This window comes from Microtus pennsylvanicus, chromosome 10 (genome assembly GCF_037038515.1).
Source record: "Microtus pennsylvanicus isolate mMicPen1 chromosome 10, mMicPen1.hap1, whole genome shotgun sequence".
NCBI classification, from domain to species: Eukaryota; Metazoa; Chordata; class Mammalia; order Rodentia; family Cricetidae; genus Microtus; species Microtus pennsylvanicus.
In genome coordinates this window covers 64899486-64917068 of record NC_134588.1, presented here as the reverse complement: position 1 = coordinate 64917068, position 17583 = coordinate 64899486, and the positions used below count along the sequence as shown (strand labels likewise).

The window sequence follows — 17583 nt, the reverse complement described above, 5'->3', positions numbered from 1 at the left end:
TTTAGGCTAGACCATTCATTCGTTGTTCACTCCCTCAATCTCTAGGCCACCGTTAGTCCAGCACATCCCATAGGCAGGACAGACTGTAGGTCAAAGGTTATGTGGCTGGTTGGTGTCCCAGTCCCTCCACTTAAAGTCTTGGCTGCTCATATGAGTTGGCAAAGCTACATAACCACAATTGCTAGGAGCCTCAGCTGGGGTCATTCTTGTAGATTCCTGGGAGATGCTCTTGTGTCCGGATTCTACCTGACCCTTTCCAGAATTCTTGTTCATACTCTCCCCCTCCACCTACCCCCAATCTTACTGCTCATATTCCCATACCCACCCACCTCCAGTCCACTCATGAATTCTCCTCTATTTCCCCTTCCTAAGGAGATCTGGGTAACCCCCCTGCCACAAATCCTTCTTATTAGTAGTCTCTCTGGGGCTGTGGAATGTAGCATGGTTATCCTTTACTTTAATGGCTAATATTCACTTATAAAATAGTACATATAATGTTTGTCTTCCTGAGTTTAGTTTATCTCACTTGGAATGATCTTTTCTAGTTTCATCAGTTTGCCTGCATATTTTCTGATGTCTTTGTTTTTAGTAACCAACTAACACTCAATTTTGTAAATGTACCACATTTTCTTTTCCGTTCCTTGGTAAAGGAACATCTAGGCTGTTTCTAGGTTCTGGCTATTACAAGTAAACCTGCTTTGCATTTTCCTGATGGCTAAAGATGATGAGCCTTTCCTTAAGTGTCTTTCAGGCGTTTTAGATTCCTCTGTTGAGAGTTCTCTGTTTAGGTTTGTATTCCATATTTTTATTGGATTATTTGTTCTTTTGATGACCAGTTTCTTGAGTTCTTGGCATAATTTGGAGATCAGCCCTCTGTCTGATGTGGGGTTGGTGAAGATCTTTTCCCATTCTGTAGGCTATCATTTTGCCTTGTGGACCATGTCCTTTGCTTTACAGAAACTTTTCAGTGTTAGGAGGTCCCATTTATTAATTGTTTCTCTCAGTGTCTGTGCTGCTGGGGTTATATTTAGGAAGTAGTAGTCTCCTGTGCCAATGTGTTCAAGTGTACTTCCCACTTTCTCTTCTATAAGGTTCAGAATGGTTGGTTTTATGTTGAGGTCTTTGATCCATTTGGGCTTGAGTTTTGTTATGGTGGTAGATATTGGTCTATTTTAATTCTTCTACATGTTGATATCCAGTGCCATTTATTGAATATGCTTTCTTTTTTCCATTTTATATTTTTTGCTCCTTTGTCAAAAATCAGGTGTTTATAGGTGTGAGGATTGATATCCGGGTCTTCTATTCGGTTCCATTGGTCCTCCTGTCTGTTTTTATGCCAATACCAGGCTGTTTTCATTACTGTAGCTCTGTAGTAGAGTCTGAAGTCAGGGATTGTGATGCCTCCAGAATTTCCTTTATTGTACAGCCTAGTGTGGCTCTGGAGGAGAGATCAAACCCCTGCCCAGAATAGACAAAGGTAAAAGAATTAGTGGGAGGCAGGTCCAAGAGGGCTTTGAGAGAAGGCTGTAGCCTTTACAGGTGACATACGTCTAAGGACCCTTTCTGCTCCTACACAAAAGGTAGAGAGCTGAAACCCTAGAGAGCAATAGCCAGTCAAGCAATGAGATGGCAAGCCAGGATGATGCTGTTTGAGGTGGAAGTGTGTAATGGGAACGTAGATATAATCTTTACACACCACTGATGGGACTTAAGAACAGATTCAATGTCAGCTAAGACAGATGCAAATGAGCTCCCTGAGCAACGTAACCTATGGCTATTGAAGATATTAATAGAAAGTAATCTTAATTGTATATGAATGTTATTTATTGTCAGTGATTAAATGGAAGTGTTTTTGAAGAAGAAACAAAGCAGAAATATTAAAAAAAATAAAGCTGCTACGTACACAGTTGAGCAAGCGTCCTTGTAGTGTGAGTATATTCACAAGAGTGCTATCGCTGGGTCTGGTGATAAATTGATTTCTGAGTTTTCTGAGAAACCACCACATTGATTTCCAAAATAGCTGCTCAAGTTTACACTCCTACCACCAATGGAGGAGTGTTCCCCTTGCTCCACATCCTCTCCAGCAGGAGCTGTCACTTTTGTGGTTTTGATCTTAGTTTTTCTGACAGGTGTAAGATAGAATAGCAAAGTCGTTTTGATTTGTGTTTCCCTGATGGCTAAGGATGTTGCATTACGGTATCTGTGAAGGGTCAAGGTGTAGTCCACAAGAGGTTCACAATTTGACTGCAGCACTGCCAGGGGGAATTGGAAGAGGAAGTGTGTATTTCATAGTTCTCTTCTCCTTCCATCCTCTTTATTTTACTCAAGTCGGTAGCTCTGCCTCTTTCCTCTTTTTAATAACTCTGTGTCTTATGTGTTTGTCTCTATCCACTGAAGTGGAAAGAATTGAAAGAGTTAAATTAGTACTTTTCTTGTTCATTTCTCAGAATTACATTCTGCATTCCCCGAGAGGAAGCTGGATTCCCAAGCAGATGTGTGCAGAGGGGAACCTGTGCATCACGTTCTGAGCAAGCAACATCATGTCTAGTGTCAGATTAGAGAAGACAGATTAGAAGGAGCAACTTCAGAACTAGACTTTTGTGACTGGAAATACTAGCAGCCAGGTAGAGCAGACCAATCCAGAGCTAGTTACCATTACACAGAGCATGAAACATTAAAATAAAACAAAACAGAAAACCCAAGTTCTTTCTGCACTGTAGAAATAAGGGTGGCGGCGGGGCTGCGTCCCCAACACCCCAGCCGCCTGCTCGGCTAGCTTTTGCCCCGAAATAACAACACACAAACTGTATTCATTTAAACACTGCTTGGCTCATTTCTATCTAGCCTCTTCTAGGCTAATTCTCACATATTAATTTAGCCCATTTCTAATCATCTGTGTAGCGCCCCTAGGTGCGCTTACCGGGAAGATTCTAGCCTGTGTCCATCTTGGGTCGGAGCTTCATTGCTTGTGTCTGCCTGGGAGCTGGGAGCATGGTGTCTCTCTGAGGCGTCTGCTCCCGAGAGGAGAGCTGTCGAGTCTAAGCTCACTTCCTCTTCCTCCCAGCGTTCTGTTCTGTTTACTCCACCTACCTATGTCCTAACCAATAAAATGGGCCAAGGCAGTTCCTTTATTAGCCAATGACCTTCCTCCATCACTGCACTCTGTCACTACTAAATGCTTGATCAAAGAGTAGTTTTTAGAGTTTGGAAGTATTGAAAATGGTAGAGATCCTTGGTCTACTGTATATAGAGGGCTATATAATTCAACGCTCTATAGATCTAAGAAAAAGCCAGAATCGTACTAATAAGAAAAATAAGGTTTATTCAGACATGTAACTCCCCACTTCCTTCCTTATTTCCTGTGGGTAGAATTGGCCTATTTTAGGCTGTTTATCCATTTGAGCCAGGGATTAACCCACTGTTTTGTTTTTGGGGACTGTTTTGTTTCTTGTAAGAGCCCGGAGAGTAAGAATAAACTCTTTCCAAAGGGAAAAGGGGAACCTGGAAGAAGCTCAAACGGTTTGCAAAGACCTTTGATTGCATGTTAGATCACCGGCTGGGACTCTAGCCTGGATCTCCCTCCCTCCAGAGCCACCACATTGTTTATGATGCCCTGTCTTGCCTGGACTGAGATGCCCTCCAGAAGGAGGTGGCACAGTGGGAGTACACACTTAATACCATTGGGAGACAGATGTGAGTTCAAGGTCAGCCTGTTCTACATAGCAATTTCTAGACCGTCCAGGGTTACATAGTGAGACCTTGCCAAAAAAATTAAATAGAGGCTGAAGAGATTGCCCAGTGTTTAAGAGCTCGTACTGCTCTTACAGATGAGCTGAATTTGGTGCCCAGCACCCCTGCCAGGTGTTCCACAGTTGCCTGTGTCTCTAGGTCTAGGAAATCTAACATCTCTGACTTATGAGGACACCATATTATTAATTAATAAACCCATATATTTCAGAAAGAGAGAGGATAGCACATAAGATCTTATAAAGAAAAAGAACCAGGCTAGGTGATGTCCCAAGCCCAAAGAGTTCAGTGGTGTCTTGGAAGAGATCCTGGCTTGGGTCTTCCTAAGCAGGGAAACCTAATGTCCGCGCTGACACTAGAGCAAGTTCCAAGGTTGTGTAGAACGTAATACCCCAGTCCATAAACCGAAAAGGCCCTGCAGCTAGACCCCTGGGGGATTTGTCGCTACCCTAGTTTCAGGAACATTGCACTCATGACCTCGAAGCTGGTTTTTCCTACTTCCTTGACTCTGCTCTTTTTAGGAGTGGTTTCAAATAAGGCAGCACTGGATCAGTGTCCAGACACTGATGTCTCTATACGAAGGCTTCTCAAGGATGACCAAGCAGAAGTCTGATGAATTCCTGTCTTAAGTCTGACAACAATCACCCTGGGTGGAATCTGGAATGGCTTGTTTTAACTAAAATGTCCAGCCAATACTGCTACAGCCTCTGCTCTTCAACAACACAAATTTACCCCTAGCTCTGAGTACTGGGTTTGACATCATTCACTCCCGCTTTGAGCAACGGTAGGAATGGGTTTACACCACTTTGTCTTTCGTTTCTACCCCCGTGTGTGATTATGAATGATTGGTGAAGCAGAAAGAAGATAAAAAAAATTTATAAGCTGGGCCCACCCTGTGGTGTCAACAATAATTTAATGAACATGACGCAAGAACCAATAGGAAACTCTTACCCCATCCTCAGGCTGTCACACAGATGGGGGCATGTCCCATTTCTTCCCTGCAGGGTCACTTTCAAACACGCCTCATGTAAATTCTCAGGTGGGGGTTAACAAAGGAAACCCTTTCAACAGACATGCAGGCCACTTTTTAAGATGGAAAGAAATGGCTTTCGGAGCCCTGAAAGTTTTAGTTAATTGCGGCTCTAACTGGGAGACATTCACATTCTCTATGCTGGCCTCCAGGGTTAGGGAAATAACTGGGGTGGAGAGACACGGTGCTATTTCGGCTTAGGAAAATGTATGGGCCCAGGTGACATTATATACACAGGCACAGGACAACTTCTTTGTGTCACGGTTCTCATTTATCAGGTCATTGTCTTCCACTAGGGGTCATTAAGAAAATGTTGTCTTCGCAGGACCAGTAATGGAGCAGGTACTGATGCCCTAAAATGAACTGGAACAGCTAAGGGAGCATCCTCTCAGCTGCACTGGAACATTCCTGTAGTGTCCCATTTTCCTCACTTCCACAGAGACCCAGGATTAAAAATAGATATAAATAAAAAGTATTGTTTTGGCTTCCAGGTGGTCAGCATACACCAGGTCAGGTATGTCCTGAATACATTCTGAATGAAGCAGCCCAGTTCAAATGCTGCCTGGAGATACTTAGGCAAGTTAACGAGCAGGTTAAGTTTTCAGCTGTGTAGATAGGGTGATTTTCATTTTATTTAAGAAAGTTTGAACTGGAAATTAGAGTTAGTAATGATTTGAATACTCATACTTCTCTCAGCCAGCCTAGCTGAGTGTGTCCAGTCACGCAAGGTCGTGCTCCTTGCATCAAGTTGGAAGTAACTGGGGGCCGGGGGGGGGGGTTGTGAGAGCAACCTACAGCTGTTCAAGCAGCATTGATTCATAGCAAGATGATGGAGAATAGAATGGCCCTGGTTCATTTGCCAGACATCAGAGTTCACTGCTACTGTGGGTCGCTCACAATGCTCATCTCTGCACGTTCACTTGGCAGGTAGGTAGAACGATCGCTTTTACAAAGGGCAACATGGAAAGCATTGAAAACTCACCGTCTCAGAGAATTCGGGTGTGACCAAAACATGCTATCATCGGATGTGACTGGAACACTAATATTCTACTCCCACCTCAAATCCTGAGCATGTCACTTTTCTTTTAACTTCTCCGTTACCTGGAGTTTGAATGTGCTCATATTTCTCTCTCTGAAACCACTGTATTTCCCTTGACACTCATTTCTCACAGAGACTGTGACGAGCGGTGGGTGAGGGAATAAGGCCACACTTCAAAGTTCAGAACGTGTCAGCAGAGCCCAAGTTTAGGAAAGGTGATATTTCATACATTGTTCTAAAATTAATAACTCTGACAGATGCCTGCCTCATAGTTTTTTGTTATCATGGCTCACCTTAACACCAATGTTTGACATCGGGTGCCTCTCCAGAGAGGAAGAAAATCGTTTGGAAATTAGGTGCATAAAGGTTATTAAGCTAATATTTAAAATTCTGGTCCTGCACATTTTACTTCACTCCTAATTACATGCCATGGGTAGAAATGTATGATCCCAAGTCTGTGCACATGCTTAAGTCAGAGTCCATCTGGAGGACAAAAGATGCTGATCAGCCCTTGCATCCTTTGCATCCTTCCTCCTGGTACTGTTCCTTATAGCTACTATCAACAACCATTGCATTAGCCAAAGCAGAAGAGTGACTTTCCCTTCTTCTCGCCCCCCTCCTTCTTTCCCTTCTTCTTTTACTTTCTTCATTTCATGTGCATGTGTGTGTGTACCTATGTGTGTTTCCATGTTAGCACACATGTGGAGGTCAGTGAACAGCCTTAGGTAACATACCTCATTTCCTGCCCTGTCTGAGACACGCTGTTTTATTGACAGATGTGATACCACTGACCCACCTGTAAGCTTCTAGGATTCTCTGGCAAGCACTTGGCAATGAGAGCAGACTCTTAGAAAAATATTTATTTGTGTGTGTGTATGATGTATGTGTAGAGGCACAGCTACGGCATACATGTACAGGTCAGAGGACAGCTTTGTGCAGTCGGTTGTTTCCTTTCACACTTAGAACTCAGGCCACCAGGCTTTCTCAGCGACGCCTCATTGAGCCATTTGTCTGGCCCAAGACAGACTTTTATTTTTTTTGGTTTTTCGAGACAGGGTTTCTCTATGGTTTTGGAGCCTGTCCTGGAACTAGCTCTTGTAGCCCAGGCTGGTCTCGAACTCACAGAGATCCGCCTGCCTCTGCCTCCCAAGTGCTGGGATTAAAGGCGTGCGCCACCACCGCCCGGCAAGACAGACTTTTAAAAAATCATAAAATGTTAAACATTTTCCCCTTCCCCTTGAGTCTTTTATGACTTACCTCATTCTTCACATAACTAAGCATCTTCAAGGAGCAGGTTAGTAACATTTGATGACCTCAGGAGTCACACCTCGAGCATCAATTACGCCAGCAATTCTCAGCCTGTGGTTTGTTACCTAAGACCATCAGGAAACCAATGTTTGCATGACGAATTATAATGGTAGCAAACTTACAGTTATGAAGAAGCAATAAAAATAACTTTATGGTTGGGGTCACCATGACATGAGGAACTGTATTAAATGGTCACAGTATTAGAAAGGCTGAGAACCACTGATGTAAACGAAGGTGGGAACTAAAATATCACTAATACTCTGTAATACATCTTATTATGTTCTTAAACCTACTAATACCACTATGTTATTTCAATGAGCAACTGAAGTTTTATTCATAAACCTGAGTGAGCATAGGTCTGTTGCTACAGACTTCCTTGAGATAGTAACGACGCTTGTTTTTACGAATAGTCATGACTATTACCGTCTATCTGAAATTCGGTTGCTACACAGTGGTTTTAGCAATGAGGTGTGTGTGTTATTCATGCCACAGGAATATTGTCTTCACTCTCCTTGGGCCTTTGTCCAGTGATCACCACACGACAACTTCCATTCTGTTGTGTGATCAGCTAGAAAATTTCTTCCCAGTAATCTTCATAAGATGCGACCACGAGTTTCATAAGAATACCTGGAATCACTTGCTCGTGGCTGAACCAAAGGCTGAAGCCAATGGGATGGAACATTAATTCTCTATGCCTGGTCACATGCCCTCTATCTGATTTCCTAAGGTGCAGTAGGAGCAAGATCCCAGAGAACACCAGGGAAGGGTATAAAAAGTAAAGGCTGGAGCTATGTCTCAGTGTATAAAATGTTTTCTGCCCAAGTGTGAGCACTGGAGTTTGAGTTCCCAGCACCCACATAGTGCCTGGTGGGTGTGCAGGGGAAGCAGAGAAGGGATCCCTCTGGCTGTCTGGGCTAGCTGAGTCAGCAAGCTCTGTGCTAAATTGAGAGACCTTGTCTCAATGTAAGGGAAGAAATCAATGAAGAGCGGCACCAATACCAACCTCTGGCTTCCACATGCACATAGCACGTTTGTATCATCCCCACCCACACATGCCCATTCACATTTGAACATGTATACACACATGCACAGTCACATGCAAGCACACACCCAAAGAGGTAAAGGTTTTATTTTGTTTCTGTGTGTCTGTCTATGTCTATGTCTGTGAGTGAGCATGTGTGTCACAGTGTGCATTTAGAAATCAGAGGACAACTTTACATGAGTTCAGGGATTGAACTCAGGTCACCAGGCCTTCTCCTACTAAACCATCTCTCTGCCTCCTATTTGCTGTCTTGAGACATGTTCTCATTTTGTAACCCCAGGCTGACTGGTTCTTCACCCCCAGCCTCCCAGGTTCTGACATTACACCATGTCCATCTGACAGTGCTAAAGCTTTGTGCTGGGTTCAAGGTAAAGCAAATCAGAGGTGGTTACAGAAGTTTGGTGTCTGCTACTCAAAAGTCTGATTCTTTAAGGAAGCCAATTCTCTGTCTCACCATGTGAGTTATCCGTCTAACAGATCTGTGGTAAGCTAGGTGCAAACATTCCCTTAATTGTGTCGGGCATCTGAATTGTGCTCATGGCTTTGCACAGTGTCTGTAATATTTCATTAAATGATTTTCATCACTCTGGGCAATAAACAGGTGATGTGACTTCGCAGAGTGCAGGTGCTATTTTTAATCCTTAGTGCTCCCTGGAGAGCTTCCAAATAATAATAGCATCTTTAAAAGCCTCAGATTCCCCAAGGAGCAATAAAATTGTGCTGAGTATTGTCCATGATAAATAACACATCTCTTTTCTCTTCCCTTCCATATATTTTTTTTTTAACCAGAGAAAGCTGCAGCTTTCCTGACATCATTCGAGGTTGATTGCTGAGTGAAAGTCAATACTTCCTTGCTTTGCATTGCTACGTGTTTCTATGCAATCCCACTGAAATGATGAGATTAGGTCTGATTCTTGATACTATTAAAAATCAAGGGCAATTAAAACGTGAGTGCACCAGACAAGGGGTGGTGTAACTTAAAACAAAACTTTCTGAAAGGGAGACATCCTCTATCGTACCGGTCCGTGGCGTTCTGGGTAACCAGAAGAACCCGCGCTTGCAGAATCCTATCAGCACAGGAGCCAAAGAGAGCTGCAGTCAGCATGAACGGTAGTTTCCACCCGGGGCCAGGTTGCACAGTCCCAGGGGGAGGCAAGAGATGTAAGGCTCCATAAGGCAAATGCGACAGGAAGATTAAGCAGAGATGATGGAGGTGACTTATCACTTCAGAGGGCATGTTTTCTGAGGTCATGGGAACCTGAGAAACGTCGAGGGTTTTAACGGAGACTGGAGCGGAGCCGTCTCTTAGGATTAGGCAGGCTCGTGGTATACTAGCCTCAGCTGGGTCATTGTGACCTTCCTGTACTTTCTCTGCCTACAGAGCAAAAATCATATCACCTTTGAAAGAAGAAAACATTTCGGGCATGTGCTGTTTCCATAAACAATGAATTTGTCATAGTAGGCATCCAACGGAAGAGGGACAGCGGACTAAAATCTGTGCTAGAAAGAGAGTCAAAGGCATTAGACACCAAGGTGATTCAGATGTTGGCATCAAATGACACAAGCTCTCACATGTACCATTAGTTTGCTTAAGAAGCAGAATTTCATCAGAGAGCTAGTCTATCAACCCAATCAAATGGATGTCTTGAAACTATAGTAAATGAAAATTTAAAAAATTAGTAGATAGTTGGCCACAGGTTTGGCATATTGAAACAGAGGACGAGCATTGTGGAAGGGTGTCAGTAAAAGGTACCTGGGTGTAAAGCACAGAACTGAATAGGAAGCAAAGATAAAGATGGCTCCATAATGGACACAGGAGGTAGCCCCAAGGTCCAAACTGGTGATTGTAGGCCCAGCAGGGATTAAATATAGTGAAATAAGGTAAAATGAAAGTAGAATTCCACTAAAGGGTAGCAATAATAATGCATCGTAGAGTACGGTACACAAAGTTAAACTGTTCTCAGACTCTTACTCAGAGAGGGTCAATCTTTTCATCGTTGTAGATTCTAGTACGTCAAGAGAATGCCTTTATTCCTGAGGTACCCACTTAAAGACTATGTAATTAACAAGCTGATAGGGAAAATAAAGTGGTAAAATATATTAGGTTAATAGAAGATAAAAGAGTTATTAAGAAACAAAGAATCAAGGAAAAAATCAAGCTGTTGACTTGAATACCAATGTAACTGTAATTACATTAGTGAGAGAGGAATTTAATATTTCAATTTAAAACCAAAGATTGCCATAGTAGATTATAAAAGCAAGACTGATGCTATGATGGGAACATTACATCACATAAAGATTAATTAATAGTATATAAAATAGCATGCAAACACCAACAAAGGGAGGCAGATATGGCTGCCTATAAGCAGACAAATTTGATGGCTTCAAAATATTGGAAAGAAATTGATTACAGTGAAAGGAGAAATATGTCTTCTTTCTTAGGATCTTATCATTCTGCCTTCAACAACTTCTAACATGAAGGAAAATGTCAGTAGACATGGAAAAGATTAAAATGCTATATTTAGCAATTAACCTAACTAATTTGTGGAATACCAACCACATCTATTAAGTGAAAAGTATACATACATAAATATGTATTACATAGACCATTTGCATGGATAAATTTTAAAGAATATGTAATTAGCAAGCTGATAGGAAAAATAAAGTGATAAAACGTATTTGATTAATAGAAGATAAAAGAGTTATTAAGAAACAAAGAACCAAGAAAAAAAATCAAGCTGTTGACTAGAATACCAATGTAACCGTAATTACATTAATGTGAGAGGAATTTAATATTTCAATTTAAAAAGATTGCCATAGTAGATTATAAAAACAAGACTAATAATATGATGTAAATATTAAATCTTTTTCTGATAAATTTTGAAGCTTTAAACTATAGTCTATGTCTTTTCATTTAGTTATATATTACCTAATTTTTGAGAATTTTATACATATATACTATATTTTTGGTCATGCTCAACCCTCTTTTTCCTTCTCCTCCAAGTTCTTCCAGATTCCCTGTATGCCCCCCAACATTACACTCCTCCTTTTTCTTTGTGACCCACTAAGTCCAGTAAGAGCTGTCTGGATGGCAATGAACATAGCAGGCCTTCCACTGGAGCACAGGCGACCTATTAGATTGTAGTTGGAATCTTGGAAATAGCTGGCGTCCCTTCCTCCAATAGCAGTCAATGCCAGTGCTTTTCAGCTAGGTCTGGGACCCTGTGGGATTCTCTCCATCCATGCTGGACTGTTGACCAGCTTAATCTTGTGCAAGTCTTTTCTAGGCAGCCACAGCAGTTGTGAGTTTGTGAACCTGGCTCTTTCATATCCAAGAAGACACAATTTTACAGCAATCTTCCCCGACTTACTGCTGTTACAATCCTTCTGTCCCCTCTTCCCAGTGGTCCATGAGCCTTAGGGAGAGGTTCCGATATAGTTGTTGCATCTGTGGCCTGAGCATTCCACTAACCCTTATGGCAGAGTCTATATTCCGATCAGAACAATACTGAAGTGAAAATATCTAAAAAGTGATCAGAGAATCCGCCTAAGAGGTGCTGTGTCCCCCGTGCGCTGGGGAAAGGCATTCAATCAGAGTTAGCAATGTTGATGACAGTTGACAGTGGAGTACATTAGACCTTGTGGATGGAAGGTGAAAGAGGACTTACAGAGAAACGCATGGCCTGAAATGTTTAAAAGAAGGGCTGTAAATCAGTGTGCGCCGAGACTCAAAAAAGAAGCAACAGGGCAAATTCAAATGAAGTAAAGAAAACAAAGAGAAGTGCAAGAGTCATTGCACTAGGAAGTAATAAAAGGTAGCAGTCATTTCACTGAAAAGACTAATAAAGCTAGCCAACCACCGAAGAACAATTAAGAAACAAGCTCGGAACAAGTTGCCAGTATCAGAAACGGAAAAAAAAAAAAAAACACTGAAAAGACATTGCCACAATTTTATCCTAATAAACTTGAAATTTTTAATAAAATAGTTTTAGTTCTAAATGCAGTTAAATTAGCATAATATATTCTAGACAATCTGAATTATTCTGTGTAAAAAAAAGACTACAGCTTGTAGATCCACTCACAAAGCAGACACTAGTTAAATTTAACGGCAGGCTCTTCCACCCGGGAAGAAGTGATGCCAATCATATAGAGACATACATTATTACCCAGGATCAACTTGACCTCCAAAGACAAAAAAAAGTATTTTAAAAAAAGGAAATCCACTGTCTACTTTTTCTCATGAGGATCAGTGGAAAAATTCTAGATAAAGCATTAATAAATGAATCAGATTGGGTTATCTGTTTTATTCCAGCAATGCAAGTGAACTATGTGGAAATCTGCTAATACAGTTGACCATATTGCCAGATGAAAAGTGAAAAACCACAGGAGCATTAGCTGATGAAGAAAAATGATACTATTTAGCATTCACTCGGGATCAGATCTCATTGTGAAATGAGGGGCGCATTGACTCTCCTTCAGTAGACAAATGGTGTCTACAGAAAGGCAGAGCAAATCTCACATTCGGGATGGAGATATGAGCAGCTCTTCGGCCGAGGCCGTGAGTAGTTGTATGTATTACATACACTCTCATTTAGCCTTGTAGGAGAAGTCCTAGCCAGTGGGATAGAATCTTGTAATGTACACAAATCTGTATGGGGGAACTGCCTGATTGAGCTATCCGGGATGTGACACGCATGCTGTCTTTATTTGATCACATCTAAAAGCTGGCAAGGATACCTGCCGTCAGTTTGTCCTGCTGTTCTGAAATCATGTTGAGTCAGATTGGGGTGTGACCACGTTGCATTGAAAACTGCTTGTTTACAAACAACGCATTCACTAGACCTCTTATGGATCAGAAACTCTTCCCAGTCTAGAGCCATGCTCCCTCAAGCACGAGACCTGAGCGTGAATCCTCAGAACCCTTGTAAATCTGCCACAGCGATGTGTGCTTGTAATCCCTGTGCTATAGAGAAATGGGAGGGAGACTAGAGAATCCCCAAGAGGTCATACACTGTCTAGCCTGGCGTATGTCTGGTGAACAACCAAGGGACCTTGTCTCAGATGAGGTGGAGAGTCAGGACCAAGCCCTGAGATTGCCCTTGGACTTCCATGTATGCCTTGTCACGCATGCCACTACTCTCAGCACAGGAACAGACACACACATTTGCACACCACAATGCACCCCCATCTCTATTGCAATAATTTCAATTTCGCTATAATGGTTAAAGCATCAATAGTGATATTATATGGTTAATTTTTGTTGAATTGGCAATATTCAGATAAAGCTGAGCCCTTTGGCAAGTACTGGTGGCTTATATGTGAACGTATACAGTCACAGGCAAAATGAAAGTCTGATGTAAAGAACTCAGCTGCCATGTGTCTTGTCCTTCACGAGCCTGGCATACCAGGTACAGATTTTATTGATCTTATTTTTGATAGCTCAATTTTTTGTTCTATTTTTGTTATAAATCAACCCTTATTCCTAAGTTCCAAAAAAATAACTAAATATCAAGCTAGCAATACATTCCTACACTTTTACTACAGAGCCATTCATTGGATACCAATACTGGGATTTTGGTCTCATCCTTTTGATTTACACATTTATATGCACTTTTCTATATTTGTTGCAAAATAATATTTTCATGTAATCTTCTAGAATTTAAACATCTTGAACCAGGGTTGATAAAAATTTCCTATAAAATCTTTACATCATCCTTCAGAATACCAAACTCTTATGTATGTTTAAAGCCTGTTATTTAAAAAAAAAACATGGTACTTTTTGAAAGAATGTACGGTATCACTTAAGGTGCATCTTCTAGATTATAGAACAGGAAAGACCCTTGGCTGACTGGGTAGTACAAGTCAGAGACTTACTCAAGAAAGTCACCTTAGGTTTTGTGTTTAAAGTGTCTGTTAGGGCCTGTCTTAGTTACTGTTCTATTGCCAAGACAAAACACCAGGGCAATTTATAAAAACTAAAAGTATTTAATCATTTAATCAGGGATTCTAGTTTCAGAGGGTGACGTCCCTGAGTTTCCTAGCAGCGAACATGGCGGCAGACAGGCATGGCATTAGAGAAGTAGCTGAGAGCTTCTTATCTGATTCAGAAACTGGATAGGGAGGGAGGGAGAAAGGGAGGGAGGGAGAGAGGGAGGGAGGGAGGAATGGATGGAGGGAGGGAGGGGGAAATCAAGATCCAAATTTGTGGACCTACAGGGGCTGTTCTCATCCAGATCACCACAGTACCCTTACCCAGTCTGTTGCCATTGTCTGAATTTCTTTCTGACTTGAGCCTGCCTGTTCTCATCACAGGCATAATGGAAGTCTAATGCTGTGTGGTTAGACCGTGATAATTGCTACCCTTGTTCCATTGTTGGTTAAATTACAATGGTTGCAGTAGCTTTTTGACTGGGCCCCTTGATTCCACTTTTGACCCTGTCCAAAATATTGTCTGTGGTGTAACTTGAGGGAGTTTTCCGGAATATGAACTTGGTATTCTCATTGTGTTGTAAACCATTTATTTCTGCCACTGGAAACCATAATGGAGCCTTGTCTTCCTGGATTCTTCTTGGCTCTTGTTTCCCTGGCTTCCTCATCCTGGCTACTTGTCTTTTCCCTGAAACTTGGTTTTCCCATAGAAGAGAGAACACTGCATATTTTATTTCCATTGATCTGTAGGACTATATGCTTTTCTAATTAATTCTCCCTTCAGATTTCCACCCAAATGATCTATACTCTCTACAACGGGTAAGGCCCCTTTCTGCCATCCTTTATTGGCACCTGTCACTGCTGTGTTATTACTTCACCGCTGTCTGTCTCCAGACTGTCAGCTGACTCCAGACCAAGTGCGTTAATGCCTATCTGCTCGGCCTGGCATATGCTAACTCCACTGAAATCCTAGAATAATACGAATATATTTCAGAATGGAAAGGATGGAGATTGCTGTGGCTAAAGGCTTTATAATCTATGATGAATTATAGAAAACAACTTCAGAGGGAAGCCAGAGGCAGGGTCTGAAGAAACATAAAGGACTGATTTATCGGAGGAGATGAAGGACGGGTTAGAAGTTCTTCAAGCCACAGGGAAAGATGTGAATTTCAGCATCGCTTTGGCTGCTAGTACATGCATTCTTACAAGCAGTTCCTATGTAGTGTCTTTGTGGAGGCCGGCAAACATGGCAGCTATGCATCTGCTGTCCTAAAAGCCATCTGGAACAGGAGTAATATTAAAGACAGATAGCTGTTGAATTCAGGAAACCTGTTTGACTTAATTTAGTGCCATCTGCCTGTGGTGCCCATGTTGGCAAAAGATGTTATACATTTCTTAGTGCACATGCTCGCCTCTGTTTACGTCATCAGTCCTTCTGGCACAAATTGTAATCCCATTGCTAGGTCTCCAAACTTTCCCTCTGGCTGAAACAGGAAGCTGGAGAAGACAGTTCTGCCTGAAGCTATAGCCTTGTCTTCGATGTCTCATGACTGACTTAGGCTCAAGTGGCCAGAAGAATGGACATCCAACCTTCCTGTCTCTGCTATATTACTGCCACTAAAACTGTGCTCTGTCTTTCTGTAGATTTTAGGCTACCAAACTGCACATGATAGAAGACCACCAGCATAAAATTGAAACATTGCAGCCATTTTCCATGAGGAGAGGGAGACATTTTGTCAAACTCAGTCCAATTACTAATGATAAAATATGCCAGTGTCACCTTCAATAATTACTGGAGAGCAGGACTTAGTTAAGAAATGGTACATCCATTTCATTTTTAGCTTATTTCATTAAAAATTAATTCCTGCTAAACAGTTCTCGGTTCTGGGGAAATTTGCCAAGAATCGTGTCTTCTGACTAGAGCAGAAGTCGTGTAGGATGCACATATGTCTCCAAAGTTCTCATACATTTCAATGTATGGATTTTATGTCTCAGCAGAGATTTTTGCCCTGCACCGCTCTTCTGTTCCAGGTAATCTTTATCTATATTTATTGACATAGGAGTACTGGAAAAACCTACGCAAACTGAAAGCAAGCGGAAGGTCTAAAGGAGTTTCGGGGGTAAAACAGGACTGCAACCTCCCCCACCCCATAACTGTATGTTTTTGAGTTTGTAATAACTCAACGTAATGTACATAGTTTATTCAAGAGTATGAGAAGGAATCTAGCCTAAATTAACGTCTTTAAAAATGAAACAAAAGAAATAAAAATTTCAGTGTGAAGCTATATGCATTTATTCAACAGTTGAGCATTTTGGGCAGGAAAGTGGATTAGAAATTACCCCTGCTTTCAAGCTTTCAATTTGTGTGATTGAGACTCTCTTTCAATCTTCTCTCTCTCTCTCTCTCTCTCTCTCTCTCTCTCTCTCTCTCTCTCTCTCTCTCTCTCTCACACACACACACACACACACACACACACCACCACCACCACCACCACCATCACCACCACTACCACCACCACCACCACAACAACAGAATCTGTGAGGGTTAGTTGCCCCAGGAGGGATGAAAGAGGGAGTGGGCAGAGCACACTGTAGACAAGCTGCAGTGAGACTTGTTGTCCACATGATTGACACCCTGCAGACCTTCCTAGAACGTGGTTTCTAAGCTGAGAGTTCTGTTCCCAACATTGCAGTGTGATAAAGGAACTGGCCCAGGATTGTCTATGCTATCCCTAGTTTAAAAAAAAATCTGAAGTCGTTAAGTAATATGTGGTCTTTCTGTAGCAGCATTTTCAGGCATGTGGAGAAGAGAAGAGATGGTGTCATCCTTTTATTGGGGGATGAATACTTGCGAGAGTAATTTTCATATGTACATAATGGTTCACATTCATGTGTGTGTTCATGTCATGGACATTCAATGTCTTCCCCAGTGTTCTCCACCTATTTTGAGGCAAGGTCTCTCACCGAACCTGGCCCACCCATTAGGCTAAACTGACTGGCCAGTGAGCTCGCGGGATCCTGGGGTCTCTGCACTCCTTGCCAGTGCTGGGGTTCCAAGTGTTCACTGTCATGCTGGCTTTTATAGGGGTTCTGGGTAGCAAAATTCTGGCCTCATACTTGTTCATCAAACAATTTACCAGCTGAGCCACCCCTTCCAGCCCCATCTCCCTTAATATAATCTTCAATTACTTTTTGTTTTTCGTTTGTTTTGGTCTGAGTTCATCACTTTCATTTTACTGTCTTTGTCTATAAAACCAAGCGCTCCACAAGACAGTTTACCATGTCCATCTTGGTATTTGGTCTGACCAAGATATTAAAAAATGATCTGGTTCATGACATAGGATGTATTTAACAGTAGTAAGTAAGCCAAGCTCTGTTGGAGCCCTGCCTGACCATGATCTCCTGTGGAAACTCTTCTTACACCCCCAAGACTGGCACTCCCAGCAATGCTTCCCAGTGTGGTGTTTTAACATTGGAATACTCATGGCT

General features: G+C 41.9%; 1 protein-coding gene and 1 pseudogene across 2 annotated transcripts in view; one reads left to right on the top strand and one right to left on the bottom strand.

Annotated features, from left to right (window-relative positions):
• Fhit (fragile histidine triad diadenosine triphosphatase) overlaps positions 1-17583 on the top strand; it is a 1412380-nt gene that overhangs the window by 257753 nt on the left and 1137044 nt on the right. The window lies entirely within an intron of this gene.
• Positions 1-17583, bottom strand: part of LOC142858140 (large ribosomal subunit protein uL30 pseudogene) — a 114904-nt pseudogene that overhangs the window by 12136 nt on the left and 85185 nt on the right.